The sequence below is a fragment of the Lutra lutra genome, chromosome 3 (genome assembly GCF_902655055.1).
Source record: "Lutra lutra chromosome 3, mLutLut1.2, whole genome shotgun sequence".
Taxonomy (NCBI): domain Eukaryota; kingdom Metazoa; phylum Chordata; class Mammalia; order Carnivora; family Mustelidae; genus Lutra; species Lutra lutra.
Genome location: NC_062280.1, coordinates 148,172,309 through 148,197,460, shown reverse-complemented (window position 1 = coordinate 148,197,460; position 25,152 = coordinate 148,172,309). Strand labels below are relative to the sequence as shown.

General features: G+C 37.3%; 1 protein-coding gene across 5 annotated transcripts in view; it reads right to left on the bottom strand.

Moving 5' to 3' along the window:
• The window catches only part of ELF1 (E74 like ETS transcription factor 1), a 107,139-nt gene that overhangs the window by 63,794 nt on the left and 18,193 nt on the right, over positions 1 to 25,152 (bottom strand). Inside the window, exons 1-3 of one of the 5 annotated variants that reach the window (XM_047720062.1) lie at positions 14,711 to 14,834; positions 13,395 to 13,482; positions 8,116 to 8,232 (exon numbers count right to left, since the gene is read on the bottom strand). The exons of 1 other annotated variant lie outside the window; for it this stretch is intronic. The gene's annotated coding sequence lies outside the window, so the exon portion shown is untranslated. Of the gene's footprint in view, positions 1 to 8,115; positions 8,233 to 13,394; positions 13,483 to 14,710; positions 14,835 to 25,152 lie in introns of those variants that run through there. 3 more of the 5 variants (XM_047720065.1, XM_047720061.1, XM_047720064.1) reach the window with 3 other exon arrangements.

Sequence of the window (25,152 nt, the reverse complement as noted above, 5' to 3'; positions counted from 1 at the left end):
TCCCCGCTGGAGCCGGATGTGTGACTCGGTTCCTGGGACTCCAGGATCATGACCTGAGCCGAAGGCAGTCGCTTAACCAACTGAGCCACCCAGGCACCCCTGACTGTCAAAATAAAACCCACATGACATTGGGGTGCCTGAATGGCTCAGTTGGTTAAGCATCCTACTCTTGATTTTGGCTCAGTTCATGATCTCAGAGTTGTGAGATGGAGCTCATGTAAGTCTCCACACTCAGTGGGGAGTCCTGCTTGAAACTCTCTCTCCCTCTACCCCTCCCTCCCTCCCTAGAATAAATTTTTTTGAAAAGTAAAATAAAGGCTTAAAAAAAACCCACATAACATTAATTCTAATTAATTAGTCTAATTTAAATCTAAAATCTTCACATTATTTTTCCTTAGGCTCTAATACATAAGAATGTGTTTTGTCTGGTATATTTTATTTTTTTTAATTTTTCATTTTTTTTTTAAGATTTTATTTATTTATTTGACAGAGATCACAAGTAGGCAGAGAGGCAGGCAGAGACAGAGAGGAGGAAGCAGGCTCCCTGCAGAGCAAAGAGCCCAATGCAGGGCTCGATCCCAAGACCCTGGAATCATGAGCCTAGCCAAAGGCAGAGGCTTTAACCCACTGAGCCACCCAGGCGCCCCTTGTCTGGTATATTTTAAAATTTATATAAATAGTATCATACTATATATTCTCCCAGCACACCTTAACAAGACACAAAATTTTGAATAAACACAAAGATTATCTGAAAAGAAATTTTAAACATTAAACTTTCTCTAGAACTCGGCGCTTAGAAAAATATTATCACTGAAAATAAGTCATGGTTATTACACTTCCATTGTGACAAAGAGACGTATCTAAGATCTAGAAAGCAGCCTATCTTCAATGATGCCTCTCATGAAAAGTGTTCTGACTTTCCGCAGAACATGGATGGTTCCCCTTAAGAACAAACACCATGAGTGGAAATCTTAAGAAGAAGCCTGGAGGTCTAACCCTAATGGTCTTTTTCTGACTTGCCTAAAAGGTGTGGGCTACACTGACACCACGGGACACAGTGATGGTTCCATCAGCAAGATGTTCTAAACTACAGTGAGAAAATCTCTGGCTGTGCTTGTTATAGAAACTTCTTTAATTCACTCGGAAGCTAAGTAATCTAGAGCAACTCAAAGTTCTCCCAATTAAGAGCAACACAGTAAGAAAATTAAATCAGAGAATACCAAATGAGGAAGTGACTCTATAAGGAAGAAATGAATTTGAAGGTGTATTTCACCTATTTCTATAAAGCATTTAAAAATGATTGATACCACTGCCAATTCCTTTTACACTGAAGATTAAACTCAAAGTCACTACACAGAAATCCCTCAGACTGGAAGGGAAGACAGCAACTGCCTTCTTTGCCTTTTAATCTCTTTCCCTTTCCTTAATTATAAAATCACCAACTAAATGGAAATGTTGAAGGTCAGAATCAACACATAAACTCGAGAAATGCTGATTTCCTCATTACAGAGGCACCCAGTGTAGAAAAATACTGTATAATAAGCTCATATTTAACACAGACTTTCACAAATTTATATTCCTATCATATAATTGTGTAAAAGTATGATCCCTTATTTAACCAAGCCCCATTTCTGGACATTTGGACTATTTCTAAGGTTGCCAAATTACAGCAATCCTCAAAATGTAATCCTCAGACCCACAGAGGATCCAGAACTCCTTTCATCAGAGGGTTCATGAGGTCAAAACTATTTTCATAGTAATACCAGGGTACTATCTGCCTTTGCTCACCGTGTTCACATTTACACTAAGAGTGTAAAAGCAAAGGCGGGCGGGTATAAATGTTAGCCTTAGTACGAAACAGGCTGTATCACCAAACCATACCAGTCACTGTATTCTTTACCACAAAGCACTCACATTTAAAAGAAGGAAGTTTCATTTAAGAATGTCCTTGATGGGGATGCTTGGGTGGCTCAGCTGATTAAACAAGTGCCTTCAGCTCAGGCCCTGGTCCTGGAGTCCCCGATGGAGTTCCACGTCTGGCACCCAGCTCCACAGGGAGTCAGCTTCTCCCTTTGACCTTCTCCCCTCTCATGCTCTCTCCCAGTGTCTCTCTCTCAAATACATACATAAAATCTTAAAAAAAAAAAAAAAAAAAAAAAGAACGTCCTTGATGAAGGGGTGCCTGGGTGGTTCAGTTGGTTAAGTAACTGCCTTCAGCTCAGGTCATGATACGGGAGTCCTGGGATCAAGACCTGCATCAGGCTCCCTTGCTCAGTGGGAAGTCTGCTTCTCCCTCTGACCCTAGCCTGTCTTGTGCTGTCTCTCTCATTCTCTCTTTCAAATAAATAAATAAAATCTTAAAAAAAAAAAGAATGTTCTTGATGAAGAGTAAAACTACTTCTTTTCTTAAATTTCAACCATTAAATACATGCCTTTTTAGCACTGTGAGTGATAAAATGAGAAGTACACATTCTAAAACAGAATGGTTGTCTTGACCAAAAGCACCAATTATTTGTTTTGCTTTTTTGTCTTTTGTTTTTAAAGTAGGCTCCATGACCAGTGTGGTGCCTGAGACTTGAACTCATGACCCTGACGAGAGTGGCATGCTCTACTGACTGAGCCAGCCAGGCTCTCCACTAATTACTTTAATTGTGAGCTAAACCAGCTGCCTTTTTCATGGAACACCATTTTTACTTCAAAGAACTACTTATTATTCATAACTGGGTATCTGGTATACGAGTTCCCAAAAATGAATAAAGTGACCCTGTCACTTCAGGGAAAACAACTAACAGCAATTGTCACCAATGATAAATGCAAGCTTTCAACTGAAAATCAGAATTTTAGAAAATTTATGTACACTACTTTGGGCTTATTAGCTTTCTAATACTTAAAAGACTTTTTGATAAGACTAGTATAATATTTAAAAATGTGATTTTTAAAAATATAAGGTCAACATTTGGAATATTCAGATGATCAATGAATGAGGTTATAGAATATTATCTCAGGAAAACATTAATTCATCAAAGTGCAAGAGAGACAAATGGATTTTGTCTGTCAAAAGTTCACCGATAGGATTTCAGGCTCCCTTTTGCACTAACCTTTAAGAAATTAGCATTGTTGAGTTTTGGTGTAGTATCAAAGTAAAAACCTGTACCTGAAGTGGCTATTAAAATACATCTCCTTACTTGGCGATTCACAGACCCGTACCCCTGGGGATAAAAATACATTATATGTTCATAAAAAAAATTTAAAAATTAATAAAAAGAAAAAAGAAAAAAAATACATCTCCTTGGCGGGGTGGGGGAGGTTGGATGAGCCTGGTGGTGGGTATTATGGAGGGCACGTATTGCATGGAACACTGGGTGTGGTACATAAACAATGAATTTTGTTACACTGAAAAGAAAATTAAAAAATAAATAAAAATTAAAAAGAAAAAGATACATCCCTTTTTCCAACTAGAAATCTGTATTAGGCCAAATTTTCTTCACATTCTTCAACAAAAGCAGTATATTGCAACAGAAGCAGATATGAAAATCTAGCTATCTTCTGTTAGGCCAAAGATTAAATAAAAATTTGCACTCCTTTCAATACAGTTTTGTTTTTGAAAATACACTTGTTGGGGCGCCTGGGTGGCTCAGTGGGTTAAAACCTCTTCCTTTGGCTCAGGTCATAATCCCAGGGTCCTGGGATTGAGCCCCGAATCAGGCTCTCAGCTCAGCGGGGAGCCTGCTTCCCCCTCTCTCTCTGCCTGCCTCTCTTGCAATCTGTCAAATAAATAAAATCTTAAAAAAAAAAAAAAAAGAAAACACACTTGTCTTTTATAAAAATAACTAAGTTAACACGTAATGAGTTTATTATTTTTCAGGATATTAATGTATCAATATTTTTAAGTTTTGTTTTAATTTCTAATATTAGTAAATACTGATAAAGGTAACTCACAGGAATAAAATCTCTTTGGGATCCTCAGTAATTTTTACGAGTATAAAAAAAACAAAGTTTGAGGAGATAGGGCATAAAATTTATAAACTGCTGTGCTATTAAAAACCAGTGGTTCAAGTATTTTCACAGTTTCATCTCTGTTCCCATCCTTAAATTTTCTTTGAGATAGAGTCCTATAACTGAGATTATTATGTCAAAAGACAGGTACATTTTCAAAGCATTTAATGTAAGTCAATTGCTCTCCAGAAGGCTTTTTGATTAATACTGCTATCAACAGACTACATGCAGATACATTTAATGGTGTTCTCACCATCCCACAGTACTTTGATTTTTGTCAATATGATGGGCAAAAGTAATTTTTTAATTTGCATTCCTTTACTAGCAACTTTAATATTTTTTTAAAAGATTTTATTTATTTTATTTGACAGACAGAGATCACAAGTAGGTAGAGAGGCAGGCAGAGAGAGAGAGAGAGGAGGAAGCAGGCTCCCTGATGAGCAGAAAGCCCGATGCGGGGCTCGATCCCAGGACCCTGGGATCACGACCTGAGCCGAAGGCAGAGGCTTTAACCCACTGAGCCACCTAGGCACCCCGCAACTTTAATATTTTAACATTAAATATAATAATTTAAACATAAGTATATTAACTATACATTACATATTTAATAATCACTGTAATTAATAATTTACAATATATTAAATATAAATAATACTCTCCCCAATTTTTTAAAAAAGATTTTATTTATTTGAGAGAAAGAGAGAGAGAGAGAGCGCACGAGAGAGGATAGGGTCAGAAGGAGAAGCAGACTCCCCACTGAGCAGGGAGCCCAACGTGGGACTCCATCCTGGGACTCCAGGATCATGACCTGAGCCAAAGGCAGTTGCTTAGTTAACGGAACCACCCAGGTGCCTGTCCCCAGCTTTTAAAAAAGATTTTATTTATTTATTTTAGAGAGAAAGAGGGAGAGCAGGAGCAAGGGGAGGGGCAGAGGCAGAGGGAGAAGCAGACTCCCTGCTGAGCAGAGCCCTGCTTGGGGCTCTATCCCAGTACCCTAGAATCATGACCTGAGCCAGAGATAGACACTCAACCAATGGAGCCACCATGTGCCCCAATACTCTCCCCGATTTTAGTGACTTTTGCTGTTATTTGTGGAAGGAACTTGGAGGGACACAGATAAATATATGGTAAAAGTGATCCACTGTCTTTATTATTGGGAAAAAAATCTCCAAACTAACGGTTTTGTTCTAGCTCTAGTTTAGAAGACTTGAGATTTTTTAAAAACTCTGATTTAATTTATGTAAAGCTCCAATTTATTATCAATAGGAAAAAAGATTAAATCAAATGCTGTAAGTACCAGTAATCTATAAAATTATCCAATCTTTGGCAAGTTATTTAACCATAGTTTCCTAAATAAAATTTACGAATGGAAAAAAAGGGTGCCTGAGTGGCTAAAATGGTTGGGTGTCTGCCTTTCGTTTGGGTCATGCTCTTCAGGTCCTGGGATAGAGCCCCACTCCGCAGGGTGTCTGCTCCTCCCTTTGCCTCTGCCTCTCCCCCTGCTTGTGCTTTATCTCTCTCTCTTTCAAATGAATAAATAAAATTAAGAGAAAAAAAAGGATGGAAAAAAATTCTGTAAGAATGATATTTAAAACACTGGTTTGTAATCATGCAACATTCTTTTGGTGTCAAGACCCATTTATATTCTTAAAAGTTATTGACTAGACAAAGAGCTTTTGTTTCCATGGTTATATTTGTCAACAAATAAATTCTTTACAAGCATGGGCTATTATTATTTATTAAATGCCCTTTACAGGGATCCTTTCTCAGAAGATTGGTATATTGAAAAGAAAGCTCTGTGGGATACACTTTTTTTTCCCTTGGTAAAATAAAGCTGTTAAAAATATAAGTTCTAGAATGCTTTCTTCACTTTGAGGATCACTAATCTAATTCATCTGCAACTTTCTCTAATCTTTTAATCTAATTAGAATACATTTTAAGTGGAAGTCAATTAACAGGATGGATATATATATATATATATATATATATATATATATATATATATAATTTATGAATTCTATGTTTTATTCACTGATATATTCCCCAACATCAAGAATAATGCCTAACAGATAATAAATAATTGTTGAATGAATCAGTAAATTATACAGACTGAAAAGGAATTTAATAAAAAAAAAAAAGCTCAGGAGACTCCTGAACTACATCACTTATAAGAATCCTTCTTACTATAAAATCGTAGGACTCCTACTTCCATTTGTTCTTCTCTATCCCTGTCATCTCTGCCACTACTTATACATACACTGTGGGGAAAATCCTTTTTTTTTTTTTTTTTAAGATTTCATTTATTTATTTGAGAGAGAAAGAGTGAGGGTGTGAGAAGCAGACTCCCCGTGGAGCTGCAAGCCTGATTCGGGACTCAATCCCAAGGCTCCGAGATCATGAGCTGAGCCAAAGGCAGTCACTTAACCAACTGAGCCACCTAGGCACCCCCATTGTGGGGAAAATCTTGTAAAAGAGAGCCAAAAGATTACTATGAAAGCAAAAACATGGATTAAGATCTCTGTTTTCACTTTTTAGTGGCAAATAACCCAATTATATTATTAAATTTTGGAAACCTTACACACAGAGATTCCACACTGAGTTTATAACAACAACAAAGCATCAACAAAGATAGAGGAATTGCTATCGTTATTGTAAGAATTTTTTTTTTTAAAGATTTTATTTATTTATTTGACAGAGAGATCACAAGTAGATGGAGAGGCAGGCAGAGAGAGAGAGAGAGAGAGAGAGAGGGAAGCAGGCTCCCTGCTGAGCAGAGAGCCCGATGCGGGACTCGATCCCAGGACCCTGAGATCATGACCTGAGCCGAAGGCAGCGGCTTAACCCACTGAGCCACCCAGGCGCCCTATTGTAAGAATTTTAAGGAAGCAAGTTAAAAACATTGATTCTATCAATAAATCTAATTTGGGGTAACAGCTTACTGAAGTTTATCAATAGTGTCAATTAATACTCTATCAATTTTGTATGTCCTATGAATCTTTTTGTTCTGAAATGTGTTTTTTAAAGGTTTTATGTGAAAGAGAGCAAGCAGGCATGCACAAAAATGGTGGAGGGTGGGAGAGAGGGAGAGGCAGACTCCCTGCCGAGCCAGAAAAAGGGCTCAATCCCAGGATCCTGGGATCATGACCTGAGTCAAAGGTAGATGCCTAACTGACTAAGCCACTCAGGCACCCCTGAAATGTGTTTCTGAATAATATTTGAATGTGTGATGATTCTAAATATGGAATTATTTCTAGCAAACTATAACTCCAACTTCTTTTTTTTTTTTTTAAAGATTTTATTTATTTATTTGACAGACAGAGATCACAAGTAGGCAGAGAGGCAGGCAGAGAGAGGTGGAAGCAGGCTCCCTGCGGAGCAGAGAGCCCGATGTGGGGCTCGATCCCAGGACCCTGGGATCATGACCTGAGCCGAAGGCAGTGGCTTAACTCACTGAGCCACCCAGGCGCCCCTAACTCCAACTTCTTAATGGATCTCAACTGGAAGTTATCCATCAGAAGTAGTCTAGAGTCATCTTACTAGTTATACGGGACAGTCTTACAACTTCGTTCTGAATTGAGCTAATCTTTAACTGAAGCAGGCAGTTAACATATTTTATGATGTAGAATTTATTCAACATTTAAAAAAATCAACCTTCTGTTCCTCAGCAAATTAAACATTATTTCTCAGTTATTTATAAATGTGGGGCAAAAATAAACTAGCTCTTACATAGCAAAACTGATTATTAAATAGGTCAACCAAAGAGAAAGAGAATGCATTAATCTAGCCATCATCCAGCTTTATTTACACTAATATTTTACCATAATTTGTTTCAGATTCTTAAGGAAAAAAGTCACATATAGCTAACACCTCCTATATATACCTCTCTAATCTCGTTTTATCCTCCCAACTATTCTAAATTTGATGTTGCCCCTATCTATCCACATTTTTATAGCTTTAATACATATGTATCAATAATCACATTATTTTTATGTACATAATTGGGACTATATTGTATTTATTCTATTAAGAATTTAACTCAAAATTGTTTGAAATAATTCTAATAAATGACAGGCATGGTAAACTGTTTAGTAGTCAAATATGTTGACATCTACAACTTACTCTGAAATGCATCAACTGCCCATCTGTTTAGGGTCTTCAAGGATTTTACCCCCCAGGACAATAAACCATGGTAAGATGCTGAATGGGTAAGAAGGCATCAATGGCAGGCCTCTGTTCCTAGGAAAAGTAATGAAGAACTCTAAATTATCTTGAACTATCCATTCTCTCCATACTCTTTGTAAACAGTTCTCATACCTCAATGGGATGATACTGCCTTAGAGAACTCTGGCACATATGTTCCATGAACCATGTGCAAGAATGTTCCCAAACTGGAAGTAATCTAATGTCATCAACAAGAGAGAGTAAATACATTCTGGTCTAGACAGACAATGGACTTCAACATGGCAATTAAAATTAATTAAGATAAATCTCACAGAGTTGAATGAAAGAAGCAAGGCACTACAGAATATATATGGTGTGACTGCATTTACATGAAGTTCTAAGGGGTAAAAATTTAATGAAAAGGTGTTCACAAAAGTCAAGATAGTAATTATTTTTAAGAAGACACAAACATGGGGCAGCAGCAGGGGACTTCTAACACAATAAGCCCACTTCTTAACCTCAGTTGTTGTGTAACAGGCAAACACTTTGTAATTATATTCAAACTGCATATGCTTTCTATATTCTCCTACATGTACAATTCAGTTTTGTTTTGTTTTTTTTTAAAGATTTGGAAGCTCAATGCCGGGCTTGATCCCAGGACCCCAGGATCATGACCTGAGCTGAAGGCAGAGGCTTAACCCGCTGAGCCACCCAGGCGCCCCTATAATTCAGTTTTAAAACAAAAAAGAGAATGAACTGCCCCATTACAATACTAAGCTTCCATTTAGTATTTTTTTTTTATTTTTTCAGCATAACAGTATTCATTATTTTTGCACCACACCCAGTGCTCCATGCAATCCGTGCCCTCTACAATACCCACCACCTGGTGCCCCCATTTAGTATTTTGATATTAAAAAAAAAAGATGCACATAAACAGTTACTAATTCAACACTTCGTATTTATAGTTTTAGTTTCATTGTTCATAGGACTGTTTCCTAAAACACAAAAAATAACAAATTTTCCTTGATTCTTTTTTTTATACCATATAACTTTGCACAAACACAATGCCCACTATATGACTGGGCATCCATCACACAGACAATGAACTTTACAGGACTTTTTATCTTGTAAAGTCATACTAGTTCCTGCTACCTTGAAGAACTTCTATTATATGGGGGAGAAAATTAGACAAGGATAGAGCCAAGAAAACAAATTAAAAAAACAAAACAAAACAAAACTAAACTAAAAACTTTTCAAAGAAGTAGCTGCCTCTGGGCAGCAGGTAAAGGGAAAAGGAGGGAGGCTGCTTTTCATTACAGATTTTAAACATCATGTGCATATATCACTTCATTAACTTTTTAATATAAAAATTCTTAAATCAGTCTTCAAACAAACTCTAGAAGGCATTCATATTGCCTTTTTTTTTTTTTTTACGGTAGCAATTAATTCAGGCTGTAAAGTACAGAGACAAAAAAGAGCGGACACCTACTACTCAGCAATTAAAGGGCAGATAAAGGCAAAGTTCTGAATTCCTACAGGGTTGAGAGAAGAGAAGTTTAGGAAGAGTTTTCCTGATTCAGATATTTACAACTGGTAGAGAAGAAATAAAAATGCTTTTGCACAGAAATCTGTACAACCAAAGCTCAGGTGCCTAATTTCTTCCTCTCTGCTAACAAAGCAAATAGCACCCAAGTTATTTTTTTCATAAAGGGTGAAATGCCTCAACTTGTAGTACAGATCAAGAGCAACTTTTACTCTAGTATACACCGACCATCTGACAAGACACAAAGATAGAGGTGACACAAAAAAACTTTCTCTTCAGTAGATTTTCACAGTAATGGGAGAAAGAGATTGCTCCAACAGTCAAAACTGCCCTTATCACTTCAGCTGACTCAATGCTATTACTAATTCAATTTCTACCATACATATGAAGCATCTCCTAAGCAAAAGAACAAAATACCCTAGCCAAACAATGGAAACAATAATTATTTTCAGACCATTCAACTGATGGACTGTTCTTCCCTTCTCTATAAGAGTCTGTGGGAACACCTATGTCCCATTAGATGGGATGTAATATAAGGTAAAACCTACAAATATGCTATCAGTGATGGAGTTAAATGTCCAAAGAAGCCTCAGAAATCAAATCCAAGCATCACATGTATTTAAAAATGAAACAAAACAAACAACCTTTTCCCCAGCCTCAAACAACTGCAAATAATAATAGTGTATTTCCCAGAAGAAAAGGATTTTCAAAGGCTATAAATCCTACCTTAAATCAGGAAAGGAATGTTTTGTCTAAAAACCCAAGGATAAGGGAATGAAGAGAAGTACCAGATGGTACTAAAAAAACTAACACTGGGAGAGCCACGGTTCACTGAGATAAAGAATAGGCTAATTACATTTGGAAAAAAAAATAAGTAGCTTAATTATTTACTGTGGTCAATACAGTGGTGGGTTTGGGAGTGAGAGGAAGAAAAGCAGAATTAGAGAGGCAGATAAATAAAGAAAGGAATAACTAGGGTAGAGAAGGAATTTTAGTAAGTTCTAATATTGATAATAAATTACTCCAGTCACTTTCTTGACTTACCAGAGGCTGCAGGCTTCAAAACATCCCTGTTGCTTAAAAATTCAAATATTAAACCGCAAAGTAAGTGATTGATTGCTCCTCCTAAACGTGTACTCTTTTTCTGAAAGTATGGTCTATACAAGCACTTGCACCACAATCATCTAGGGTAATTATTAAAAATGCTCACTGATAAGCCAAACCCTAGGCCTAATGAATCAGAATCTTGGGGCTGGAACCAGGTGATTCGCTGTTACACCAAAGGTTGAAGATTACTGCTTTAAAACATTTACTACCAGGTAGGTGTTCCATTTTTTCTTTGAATGGTTATGATGTGCAAACATCAGGCAGATGAAGCTGAGGGCCACATGCCTTTTAAAGGTTAGCCACCCCTAATTTTACCAGAATCTGCCCAACCGAGTAGTAGAGGGTCAGCAAATCATAACTGTATTCGTATGGCTTGCTACTTCTGTCAAAGTTCCAAAAAGACAGGAAAATAAAATGAAACCTCTCTGACCTCAAAGAGCTTACATACTTATTCTTTTTGGTGAAGACACTCTTCTTAATGTAGGCAAATGCTATTCACTTTTCAATACTAATAATTCCTAAAGCTCCATACTCTGTCCTATTGTAAGTTTCAGTCATGTTTCACCTCTAGGCAAATAGTCTGAACCGAATGAAACTTCTCAGTGATTTGGTTCCATTCTTAGTTAACCCGCTGCTATCACACCCTGTTTTCCAGTAAGAATCTAAATTTGTGGGGCACCTAGGTGGCTCAGTAGCTCAGTGGTTAAGTGTCTGCTTTTGGCTCAGGTCATGATTCCAATGTCCTGGGATTAAGTCGAATGTCTGGCTCACCACTTAGTGGGGAGTTTGCTTCTCCATCTGCCCCTGGCCCTGCTTGTGCTCTCTTGCTCTCTCTCTCTCTCCCTCTCTAATAAATACATTAAAAAAAAAAAAATCTAAGTTTGTGAGGAGAGAGCCTATGTTTTCTAGCCGCTGCTGTGCTGTCTGTTCTTTAGGACAATGACAACCACATTGTGGGGGGGGTCTGATAATGAATTGGTTTAGGGGACTTGGGAGATTCAATAGTTACATGCAGAGTGATTTTAAAAAACCAAATTTCAGGGGCACCTGGGTGGCTCAGTGGGTTAAAGCCTCTGCCTTCGGCTCGGGTCATGATCCCAGGGTCCTGGGATCCAGCCCCACATTGGGCTCTCGGCTCGGCAGGGAGCCTGCTTCCTCCTCTCTCTCTGACTGTCTCTCTGCCTGCTTGTGATCTCTCTCTGTCGAATAAATAAATAAAATCTTTAAAAAAAAAACACAAAAACCCCCCAAATTTCAGACTTAAACAAAGAAGATCTAAAGTAAATTTCAACCGCCCCAATAAAACACATCAAAACATTAACAAAGATATTATATGACCAAAAGATTTTTAAAAAGTTAGGCCTAGTATATACAGTACACTCTCAAAGAAGGAGAAGATATGACCAAAAAATGGAATGAGATTACTAATTCTGGAAAGTTTCAGTTCAAAATGAGTATAATGTCAGAATTTCGAGACGTCTAGATTTTGTAAACTCATATGCAAAGTTTTACATAGACACACACACACACACACACACACACACACACACACACACAGACTTTAACAGAATAAGACATCATATTAAAATAGTATTTGCCTTCCGAAAAGAACAGGAGATAGAACTAAGACAGAAAATAAACCTGTCTTTGTATCTAGAAGTTCAAAGTAAATTCCCAACTCCTTATATTTCCATCTCCCCTAGACCCATTTTAAACAAGCAATGTCATAAACAATGCTTCAACTATGAAAAAGTTCTAGTAATGAAAACAAGCTGTGGTAGAAATTAAACAAATGCATCATCTTCTCTCTGATGAAAAAGGAAACTTGTTTGAACACATTTTCAGAATCATTTGGTTGCATCTCACTACCAAAATTATCACCAAGCAACTTAATTAAGGTTTTATTTATTCTCAAGGAAATAGAGCCCGTTTCAAACAAAGCATCACTTGTTAGTGTGGGCTAGAATGAGCGGCTCCAGGAGGGGAGCCCCGCCACTAAGTGCTACACGACCTTGAGCAAGTCACAAGACCCCTCCAGCCACTATATCTTCATCTATGAAAGTGAGGCCGCTGGGAGATCTTCAGTCTTTTTCAGTGCTCCGGTTCTCTGAATAGGTAATTCTAAGTTTAATTCTGATGACTCAATCTAAACTTATATTCAACCTTATGAAAGGAAAAGAATGGGAAGAAGACTACTAAGTAACTCGTTCTGGCCTTTCTTTGCTTCCATGCTTTTTTTGTTTTGTTTTGTTTTGTTTTTTCCTTTTTTTGTTTTTTCCCTTTCCCATCTCCTTGAAGTCCCACTTCAGTCTTTGTCACATGGGTAAGAGACTGAAACATATGACCAATTTTATTTAAATTATAACAGTCCCTTAATTTTAAGAAACTAAATTCTCTTACTTCTCTCTAAATAAAATCTTAATTTACATAGTTACTTGTGTGCGGCTAGATTTTCCTCTTATGGCTTTCCACCACTTATTTTCCTTTTTCACTGGCTTTTAAAAAACTTAAAGGAAAAAAAAAGGCTAAAGGTGTCATTAGATTTTTCACACAGACCAGAGTAGAAGTAAATACAGCCTCTACTTACTCAGAGGTTTATTAAACCTGCAAGATGCAAACAAAGATGATAGCCAATGGCTCAGAGCTGAACTGGTAAAATGTCTGCTATACCTTTCCTGCAAAAACACAAAATTCAGATCTGTTAATAGAATGATCCTTTCCAAGAGAATAAATAACCTTTATACCCTCCCTTTTATCTGATAGGTCTTCAAGCACTTAGAAAGTTAAGAACAGCAAATTTCCAAAGAACTAGCTAAATATTGTTATAGTCAATAATATGACTTTTGGTTTCCAAAAATGTTACTCATAATCACTGAACATTCAAATTTTACTTTCATTCAAATTTTAATTTCATAAATAGCTTTCATAAGTAAAATACTATTGCACTCAGCTTCTCAGAGGACCTAGAACTTCAAGGCACACCAGAATATAAGCTAGCCAGAAAACTTCATAATTTCAATGATGATAAATACTCCAGAAAAAGACTGAGCAATCTTTTCTTTCACACAAAAGGTATTACTTTTTTTCTTCAAAAGAAACAAATTTTAAGAAAAGCAATATAGAAGGCAGGCCAGTACTCTTTTTTACTTTTTCTTTATACACAAATTGAAATGCTACATGTTTCCTCAGAAGCTCATCATGCATCTGCGCTTGTTGTTTCCAGTGTGAATTATAAAACTTTACTATTTTTTTCTAACAGTAAATGAACTGTCCTATTTTTCTCCCTCTTTATTTAATGACCACTTTTACTTATTATCTAAATGACTATTCATTTTCCTTACACTTCTACTTAGTTTTGAAAAAGTAAGGTTTAGTGTAGTTTCATTAACTTAAGAAAAGGACACAACAATCAATGAGCAACACCTATGGCTGAGTTGTCCCCAGACTACCCTTTAACCAAAATGCCAAAATAAAACCAGTGTCTCTGAATTTTTTTAACACCCTTATCACACATGAATTGTACAGCTTACTTAACTCTAACTTTCTATCCCCACAAATACAATTAGATTTTTTAAAATGAAAATCTGACCGAAGTTTGTTTCGTGGTATGAAAGAGAAAGAAAGAAAAGTCTCCTTTATTCTCAAGTCACACAGGGAAAGAAAGAAAGAAAAATCATGTAACACATAAAAAAATGCTTTTCCAGGAAGATCTAAAACTTTCCAGATTTTGAATGCTTTGTTTCCCCCTCACAGTTAAGTGCAATCAGGCATGTGACTGACTACACACATTTTTTCAGAGTTAAAGAACACATTCAGCCATGTTCTTCGACAGGTAAGAGCCACCCTCCGTTTACCAGCTCAGGAAACAGCCAGAAGCAAACACACGAAACCATAATAAGTTACCTTCAAATATTCCCGTTCTCTTTTTGTCTTTGGGCTTGAAAATAAAAAGCAATCCGGCAAGTTTTATGCTGTTAAAATGGCTCCTGTAGATTGGGGAAGTGGTGTCTGTGCTTCAGCCTATGAGTCATACATGAAACTAAGTGTTTCTAAGGGAGGCACGCCCATGTTGCTGTGGACCCAATTATTCTGCTAGGTCAAACATGCAAATCTACAGGTAAAAACAGAGGAGAGGTATAGAAAAAGGAGGGACGTGGAGCCAAGGAGCAAGATCTACCTTGATTAAACCATTATTCAGCTCATGTTAATTACCATAATTTAAAATTAAACAACAACCACCAAATAGGAATCATCTACAAGGAAACAAAATTAAAACTGTATGTTGTTTTAAAAAATAAAAATCTCAACTTTTAAAAATTATCTTAATATATCAAGTAAGTAAAACTCTGAAAAGAAAAACAACGTGGGAGGGAATGGAAGGGAGAGAGCAAATTTTCTGGCTTTTAATGTAACAATGGGCTGGTGAGTCTAACCAGGCTACTCATTAACCCTTACAAGAAAGAGGTATATTGCTATGTCATCTGGAAAGCTAGCAACCTACAGTATCAGATGCAATTCACAACTTCACTAAACATAAAATCTACTTTCTAATTTCCTAATTCAAAGTTCAGTGGAAAATCAAGTATGAATTAATCCGATTTACAAAATTTAAAATAATTCCAGGGTTAGTAAGGAACTAAAATATAATACAGTAAAATGACTTTAAGTGGAACTGCAACCTTGATAAAACTCTTAAACAAATCACCAATGCAATCCCAGTTCATGATTCTACTACTTCTAAGCAATCGCCACAGTTTTTTTTTACTTTTGTGGGAAACAAAATTTTCCACAAATAAAAGACTACCGCGTGCCAGGCACCCTGCTGCACCATACATGGTGATCCTAAGACTGCCAAAGAAAGATAGGGACGGTGGAGTTTTACTCTCCCAGTCCTCAGACATCAGACAAGGAGCCCAAGCAGCCGCAGTGTTAGTACAACTACTTAGCCAGTCCCCTGGGTGAATATTTATCAATTTATTCTAAGTAAGAGCTTAAATTGGTCAAAATGGCTTAAAAGCATTAAGCACTTCCAAAAGTGCTTTACATGATGAAGTGCTACTCCCTAGCCAGCCTTCATCTTAATATTTTACAAAAAGTAAATAGGATTTGGCAAGGTTTTCTCCTGTTAGTTAATTACTTGGAAGTGATTATTCTTCCCTCCTAGAGGCACAGCTGAGAGGACAAGCTGTCACAGACTCAGACAGGAACTTTATAAACTGCTACAAGACATAATGATAGTGAACTGACTTTCTGCCCATTAAGTGCCTATTTATTCCATTCTGCTGAACACTGTCTGGTTTACCTTTTTACTAAAATAATCCCCACGGTTTTTCAAATTACTAATAAAAAATTATGCTAAAAGAAAAACACGTCACTTTTTCTCTGTAAAACGTCATGTTTAGCTTACTTTAGAGCTCATTTTTTTTTTTTTAAGATTTTATTCATTTATTTGACAGAGAGAGATCACAAGTAGACAGAGAGGCAGGCAGGCAGAGAGAGAGAGAGAGGGAAGCAGGCTCCCTGCTGAGCAGAGAGCCCGATGCGGGACTCGATCCCAGGACCCTGGGATCACAACCTGAGCCAAAGGCAGCGGCTCAACCCACTGAGCCACCCAGGCGCCCCTCGAGCTCATTTATTTAGAATGACTATTTGGATCCCAAACAAGAAAAAAGTGTCCTTTGAGCAGTCATAAGAGATGTTCACTGGAAAACCCCAAAGTCGTTTCCCAGAGCTGAAATTTATTTTAGACCATATCCATGTAAGCCCAATAATTTGATTATCTTTTACCTAATTAGAAGTTACAAGGGTGAAAGAGGGACTAGGGAAAGGATGATATCAGAATAAACAAATGAGTGGATAATGAGAGAAGCCTAAAATAAAAACCTATGAAACTACAAATAAATATAACTTTAAAAGTCCTAGAACCTGAAGCCATCCTATATGGTCAATAAGTGCTACGTGCTTCCTAAGTATATCACCAAACAGTAAGAGCCTTGAAGTCAGCATTATAATGACGAAGGTCTGTAAAAGACAAAGGGAATAACAAGTGTGGGAAATCTTTTATGAAGTATGGATGCACAAAAGGAGGAGCTTCTGCTAGTGAGAAAATCCGTTTATATAAAGTATCTCATTATTCAATAATGGCAGATATTTGGAAGGTAATTTAAAAGAAGGACTTCGACCACTAGTGTGTAGAAGTGAAGTAAGAGACATAAAGTGAAAATAATTACCATTCTTCAACAGCAACAAATATCTTAATTGTTCCTAGGGAGAGGATTCCGGAGCTACTATTACAATATACTGCCCCCTTGCTCAGGGGTGTCCCTATAAATAGTGTTTTAACCACCTATAGAAATTGAATCCTAGTTATAGTTACAGCCCCAAGAAATCAATCTCCACCAAAAAAACCCCTAAAACAAACAAACAAAACTGGCAACCAACTCAGCCCGAGTTCTATAATCAATCTGCTTGGGTGTGAATCCCAGCTCTGATACCTATTAGCTGTGTGTTCCTGGGCTATCTTTAACAATCCTGTGGCCTAACTTTTTTTTATCTGTGATTTAGGCTAATAGTACCCACCTCAGAGGAGTACTATGAGCATTAAAACCAGTGCATGTACTACTATGGTTAATAAAGAATGTTCCTAACTCAAACATAAGAATACAAACTAGTTTTTAAAACAGTCAAACAGGGGGCGCCTGGGTGGCTCAGTGGGTTAAAGCCTCTGCCTTCAGCTCAGGTCATGATCCCAGGGTCCTGGGATCGAGCCCCACATCGGGCTCTCTGCTCAGCAGGGAGCCCGCTTCCTCCTCTCTCTGACTGTCTCTCTGCCTGCTTGTGATCTCTGTCTGTCAAATAAATAAATAAAATCTTTAAAAAAAAAAACAAACAAACAGTCAAACAGGGGCGCTGGGTGGCTCAGTGGGTTAAGCCACTGCCTTCTGCTCAGGTCATGGTTTCAGGGTCCTGGGATCGAGTCCCACGGGTTCTCTGCTCAGCAGGGAGCCTGCTCCACCCCACCCTGCCTGCCTCTCTGCCTCCTTGTGATGTCTCTCTCTGTTAAATAAATGAATAAAACCCATAAATAAATAAATAAGCAAGCCAGTCAAATGATCTGAATAGATACTTCACCAAAAAAGAGATACAGATAGCAGATAAACACAGACAAAATCTCAACATCATTACTCAACAGACAGATCCAAATTAAAGTCACAATACCAGTAGAAAAACTTAAAAAAACAAAAAACAAAAAAAACAGACAATACCAAATGGTAGGGAGTATATAGAGAACTGTTAAGTCTCATCCAGTGTTGGTGAGAATGCAAAATGGGACAGCGTATTTGGAAAACAGTTTAGCGGTTTCTTACAAGGATAAACATATACATATTAGATGATCCAGCAGTCTCAATCCTTGATATATGCCCAAGAGAAATGAAAATACATGTCTATAAAAAAAACTCCTACTTAAATATTTAGCAGTTTTAGTTTTACTCAGAATAACCAAATACTGGAAACCCAAATGTCCACCAACTGGAGAATGGTTAAACACCCTGTGGTATATCCATACAATGGGATGCTATTAGCAACACAAAGGTATGAACTTCTGAAATACAGCTACCATAAGGATGGATCTAAAAGCATTAGGGAGTTGAAATAAGCCGGACTCAAAGTATGTACTATATGCTTCTACTTATGTGACATTCTGGAAAAGGCAAAACAAAAAGGGTAGAATTCTGATCAGTGGTTACCAGGGGTTAGGAATGAGGGGAGGGGACGGACTACAAAGGGGAACAAGGAAACTGTTTGGGGTGATGGAAGCATTCTGAATAGTGATTGTGGTACTGGTTCTATGACCTACATATGTTCTCAAAAATCACAGAACTATACATCTGACCAGGGCAAACTGTACTGTACATAAACAGTATCTCAATAAACCTGACTTTAAAAAGAAATCTAGTTCATGAGTAATACGGTTATTAATATTCTACTGGGCACAAGTAAGCACTTTATAAATATTAACTGTTTTTACTATGGTTCACAGAAGCAGCCAGTATCAAATGCTTCATGATGAGAAAGTTTAAGTAAATCTCTAATTTTTATATAAATAAAATGTGGCATCTTAGGCTTGTGAGGCAAATATAATGTACCTGTACATATTGTGAATGTGGTTATTTGTAAAATCAGGTATGTATCAAGTCAGTATATACCTTAATATAAAGTTTTCATGGCTGCCTGGAAGAATTTTTAGCATTTATATTTTAACTATTAGCTGAGCAAGATTAGTTAATTGAGGGACTTGAACGCTAACTAAAGTTAAGACACTGCTTCTTTCTGGAGCACCTGGGTGGTTCAGTGGGTTAAACCTCTGTCTTCAGCTCAGATCATGATCTCAGGGTCCTGGGATCGAGCCCCACGTCTGGCTCTCTGCTCAGATGGGAGCCTGCTTCTTCCTTTCTCTCTCTCCCTCTGCCTGCCTCTCTGCCTACTTGTGATCTCTGTCTGTCAAATAAATAAACAAAGAAAGAAGAAAAGTTACATATTCATGTCTCTCAGTTTCTGCTGTGTGTTGGATCCTATCTTACTGATAGGAATATATTAGTAAGCAAAACCAGCCAGTCATGACCCCTTTCAACTTTGGTATGCCTTTTAAAACACTCAGGCACTTGTCTAAGAGGACGTTCCTTATGGATAGGTCCTAGTAATCTGTCTGCAGAAGCAGGGGAGGAGGACTTGTTTTAACCAACCTAGTGATAGATTAAATAGAGAATTCACTGTTATCTGATATTTCAGCTCACATTTGGAAATGCATGTTGTTCAGAACCTGGGATGATACTTTGAGAGATGTTAACATCAATAAAATTAATTCTTTCCAACTGAAGTATTTATAACACTGAATCTCATTCTTTTTAATTTTATTTTATATTTAAGTAGTAGAGAATGGTGATTTTGGTCACTTATTTTAATGGTTTGATCTTTGCTTCTTCCATTTCTAGTAATGATAGCATGTTGGCTGCTGAACGGGTGTGACAGATTCAAAGCAAATGTTTTTTTAAGTCCAGCTTTCCTAGATATGAACATTAGACTGTTCTATATTTTCAGGTACTAGGAAGTTTTCAAATTTGAGTTCAAGGAGAAGCAGTCACAATAAAAGCGAAGAAGAGAATTCTCGCTTACATAGTAAATTCCTTTTATAAGTCTATTTTAAAGAAAGAAAGGAACAGTGTGTTTTTTAAAAACATATTTTATTTACCTATTTAACAAAGAGATCACAAGTAGGCAGAGAGAGGGGGAAGCAGGCTCCCTGCTGAGCAGAGAGCCCGATGTGGGGCTTAAGGTCCTCCTTTGCTGCTGCATCATCCTGTAGAAAAATAGTATCACAACAATATCCTAACTATCCCTTTCCCTATCAACGACTGCCTACCTTCCAATTCACCTTGCACTCTGCTATCAGAGAAATCTTTCTTACTAAAAAAACTATGTGAACTGATGTGGTTATTACCGGTGGCTGAAAAAGAAACAAACTAATAAATTTTGATTCCCTAGAAACAGAATAAAAATCTGGACTTACGTACTATGGTTTTCAAAGTTTTCTATTAAGAGTTGAATTCTTAGAAAAATCTTCAAGGAACCACAATACTACATACATTAAGTCTTTGTTGTTGTAAGAAAGCTTAAAAATACAGATCCAATTCAAATTCATTTCAAAAATAGGGAAAGGAGATCTAGAGAGAACTGACTCGCCCAATATCAAGTTAATGACTTCTCTGAGGTACTCCTAGGTATCCATTCATTTAACAAATGTTTACTGAGCACCTACTATGCATCAGGCACTGTTCTAGGCCTAGACCCTTCCTGGACAGTAGAAGACACACTGTTAATACATGATCCCTACCCACGTGGTACTCCTATTCTAGCAAGGGAAAGTGATAAACATTATAAACTAAACATAGAGCATGTTATTTATAAATAAAAGATACAAATAAAAGATACAATATGCTAGTGGTAAGGACAAAGAGGGAAAAAACAAGACAGCAAAGAAGAGAGAATGACATTTTGGGCAGATTAGCTACGGAGGATTTACTTTGCCACACTGAGTAAAGACTTCCAGCCATGTAGACCTATCTTAAGGAAGAACATTCTAGACAGAGAAGGCCTGTAAGCCAGAGAAAGACTCTAAGAGGGAGCTTGCCTGAAATGTTCAAGGAAAGCAAGGAGGCCAGGGTGGGTCATGTAAAGAAAGTAAGGAGGAGAATAAGAGAAGGAAGAAGAATACTAGAAACTGTTGGAGAGCCTCACTGTCTAGAGATTTAATAGTTGGAGAGTTTTCATCATATGAATCATAAGATTTGACTGCTGTGTTGAAAACACATTGCAGCAGGGCAAGGACAGAAGCAAGGAGAAATAATGCAATAACCCAAAGAAGATGATAATGACTTCAACCAGAGAGGCAGCATAGGAGGAAGATATGATCAAATTATGGCTGTGTTTTTGAGGAATATCCAACAAGAATTGTAAAAGGATGGAGAAGAGTTGGTGGGGAAAGAAGGTCTCAAAACTCCATTTTTGGCAAATCAGAGACTGCAGTTGCCCAGACTGAGACAGGAAAGACCACAGATGATGGTGGTTTGGGGTATGGAAATATCAGGAGCTCAGGTTTTGTTTTGTTTAAGATTTCTTTATTTAGAGGCGCCTGGGTGGCTCAGTCAGTTAAAAACGTCTGCTACTTCTTCTCCCTCTGCCACTACCCCTGCTTGTGCTCTGTCAAATAAAAAATAAAATATTTTGAAAGAAAGATTTATTTATTTCAGAGAGAGAGAGTGTGCATGCATGCTAGTAGGGGAGTATTAGATAGAGAGCAAGAGAGAAAATCTCAGACTCCACACTGAGTGGGGAGTCCAACTCAGGGATCAATTCCACAAGCCTAAGATCGTGACCTGAGCCAAAATCAAGAGAGACATCCTTAACCAACTGAGCCATCCAGGAGCCCTAAGAACTCAGTTTTGAATTCATTAAGTTTTAGATGTTCCAAGTGGAGATGTCAAGTTGGACATATTGACCCAGAGTTGCAGACATAGTCCTAAAGCCCACGGTGGGGGTATGGGCTGGATATGCAAACTGAAGTCATTAACATACATATGATATTAATGTGTATATGATATTAAAGCTACAGGCAAAAAAGTAACAGTGACAGACCCCTGGGACCCTCCAATATTTAGAGGTGGGGGAGTTGAGGTAAAGCTAGCAGAGAAGGCTAAGAAGGAGGACTCAAAAATGTCACAGAAAAACAAGGCAAATATGGTATTACCCTGGAATCTGAGTACCAAAAGGGATTGAGCAATTGTGCCAAATGCTGAGGACAGATCAAATAAAATGAAGTCTGAGGGGGGGAAAAACACCAAAAAACCAGCAGAATTTAGCAACATGAACGTCACTATGAATTTTGAAAGAAGAGTTTTCATGTTATGGTAGAGGTAAAAAAAAAAAAAAGACAAAACATATGATTAGAGACAGTTTAACAGAGAATGAAAGGTGAGAAACTAAATAGAAAGTAATTGTGTAGTGAATGAGTCAAGAAAAGACTTGAGGCGGGAGGGGAGGGCTTGTTTAAGAAAAGCAGTGCCTTTTCTGCTGCCAAGAACATTCCACCTCGTATTGCAGTAAATTCTGTACAAGTCCATCTCCACACGGATAAACTGGTAACCTGTCTGAGGGCACGAGCCACACCATGCAGCTGCTATGACCAACCATGACCGTAGACACGCTACACTACCGCTGGGGACCCCATTTCCTTTTTCTTCAAATACTAGGAAAGCCTAGAGATCTGGTCACATTGAAGACCCATTTCAGTTCTGGTGTTTTATGATTTTGTAGCCCCTCCAAGTCCTCTGAGAAGTGTTTGAAGAACAGAGAACAAATACCACACACTAAGGCCACATTTAAGAAAGTCTCCTCATCAAAATTTTAGTTTACTGAAAGTAATACATAAAATTACCAGATATTCAGAATAACTGGAAATTTTATGTTTCCCCCAAGCCCAATTACACTTATTTCAGTTCACTAATAAAATATCTGTAAAAACACATAGAAACCTTATACTAATATTCTGGGAACACTTTTTTTTAATCCTATGACAGGAGGATAGTTAAGTAAATGGGCTTTTAGTACGAGTGCAAAAAAAACCAAATACCCCAAACCTCCAAGCTCTTTAGAAAGAAAGAAAGAAAGAAAGAAAGAAAGAAAGAAGACTCCGATAGAAGGCGAATCTCTTATTTTAAACTAGGCTGGTTTAAACTATTTAGACAATGTCTATTTTTATATAACATTTATTACTTATCTATAACACAAATGAGAGATCCTGTTTAGGAGGAGATTAAGAAAAAGCTTAGGATTATGGCAGGGTGCCTGGCTGGCTCAGTGGGTTAAGCCTTTGCCTTCAGCTCAGGTCATGATCCTAGGGTCCTGGGATGGAGTCCCACATTGGGCTCTCTGCTCGGTGGGGAGCCTGTTTCCCCTCTCTCTCTGCCTACTTGTGATCTCTCTCTCTCTCTCTGTGTCAAATAAATAAATAAAAATATTTTTAAAAAGAAAAAACAGTACTATGGCTTTAATTCTCATAAACAGATGCACTCCATGTTAATTCATAATTGCTTGTGAACTGATGATTTACTTGGCTTGACTTTCTGCTTTAAAACTGAATCACAGAAGGCTTATTAGCCCCAAAGGTTATAAACCAGCAATATGAAAATTACAGTTCTATTATTTTTCTCTTTAATAAAAGGAACTAAATATAAACAAAAAAGAGGAACTTTATGATATATTAAACAAGAACTTCAATTGCTCTTAATTATATTGCTGATGATTAGCAACTAACCACATAGTCCAAAAGCATGGGCTTTAGAGTAGGTGACCTAGGTTTGGGCCCCAGCTCCACTATTAACTAGTTGTATGACCTAGGGCTACTTTAGCTCCATGCCTATGTTTTCACTTCTGTAATGGGGAAAAATGATAATCCCTATTTCACACACAAAAAAATTCACTTAAATTGCTTATTATAGTGCCAGAAGACATGATCTTTCTCAATTACTTATCAAAAAAGGAGGAGAGGGGAAGAGATAAACATTCTAACAGTACCCTTGTACTCAGCAAGAAAATGGAACAACTATTGATTAAACGCAACTTAGAGGATTCTCAAAAGCATTATGATGAGTCCAAGAAGCCAGTGTCAAAGGTTATATTTTCTATGATTCCAATTATATGACTTTCTCCAAGACACAAATCTATAATGACGAAAAATTGATCAGTGGTAATAGGGACCGAATTAGGGGGTAGATTGTGACAGGAGAACACGACGGTTTTGAGGGGTGACAGAATTGTTCTATATCCTGATTATAGTGGTGGCTACACACATTTATACATGTGTTAGAACTCATAGAACTATATGCTGGAAAAAAAGGCAATTTTATGTTATAATTATGTTAGAAATCCAAAAGCCCAAAAAGTCATTATTCCAGTTCACAATCATGAGAAAATAGAAGGTAATATCAAATTGAGGGACATTCTACAAAACACCTGAGCAGTACTCTAAAGTGTCAAAGTAAAAAAAGACAAGAAACCATCAGAGATTACAGATTCTCTCCCTCCACTCCTCCCCACTGTGCCTGCATACACACTCTCTCTTAAATAAATAAATAGAATTTTTAATAAAGAAAAAAGTAATGTTTGCAATAATCTCATAAGGCAAAAATATGTTCTTTCTCTTCCCCAAACCAACCAATGCCATCCTGCATATTTTGATTACCTTAGTGTAAGTTTGATTATCTAGTTTAGGTTATACCTACACTAAGATCATATAGGTAATCTGAAAGGGATAAAACAGATTCTACCATAAATGATATGACCGTTACCTGTACTTCCAGTATATATGTTTGTAACTTTAAAAATTCTATCAACTTTGGTTTCCTAATTCAAGAATGACTTTGTGTTTTTAAGAATTTCTCATGAATTCTACCTCTTAATATTCCTATTTAAAAGAACTTTCAATAGCCTTGTAATACCCACAGAATAAATTCCAGTACAAGATTTTATTGAAGTAGCTGGGTGTGGAGCCTCATGTAGGGTTTGACGCACAACCCTGAGATCAAGACCTGAGTGAGATCAAGACTCCAACACTTAACCGACTGAGCCACCCATGTGCCCCCCAATACAAGATACTTCTGCATCTTGATTTTGGTCTACCCTATAGTAGCTTCACTTGTGGCCTTTTTACCTCCCAACATACACCCCACAATCCAGCTCTGCTGAACTTATTCAGAGCATGTCATGCTTTCTAACTCCATATTTGCTGG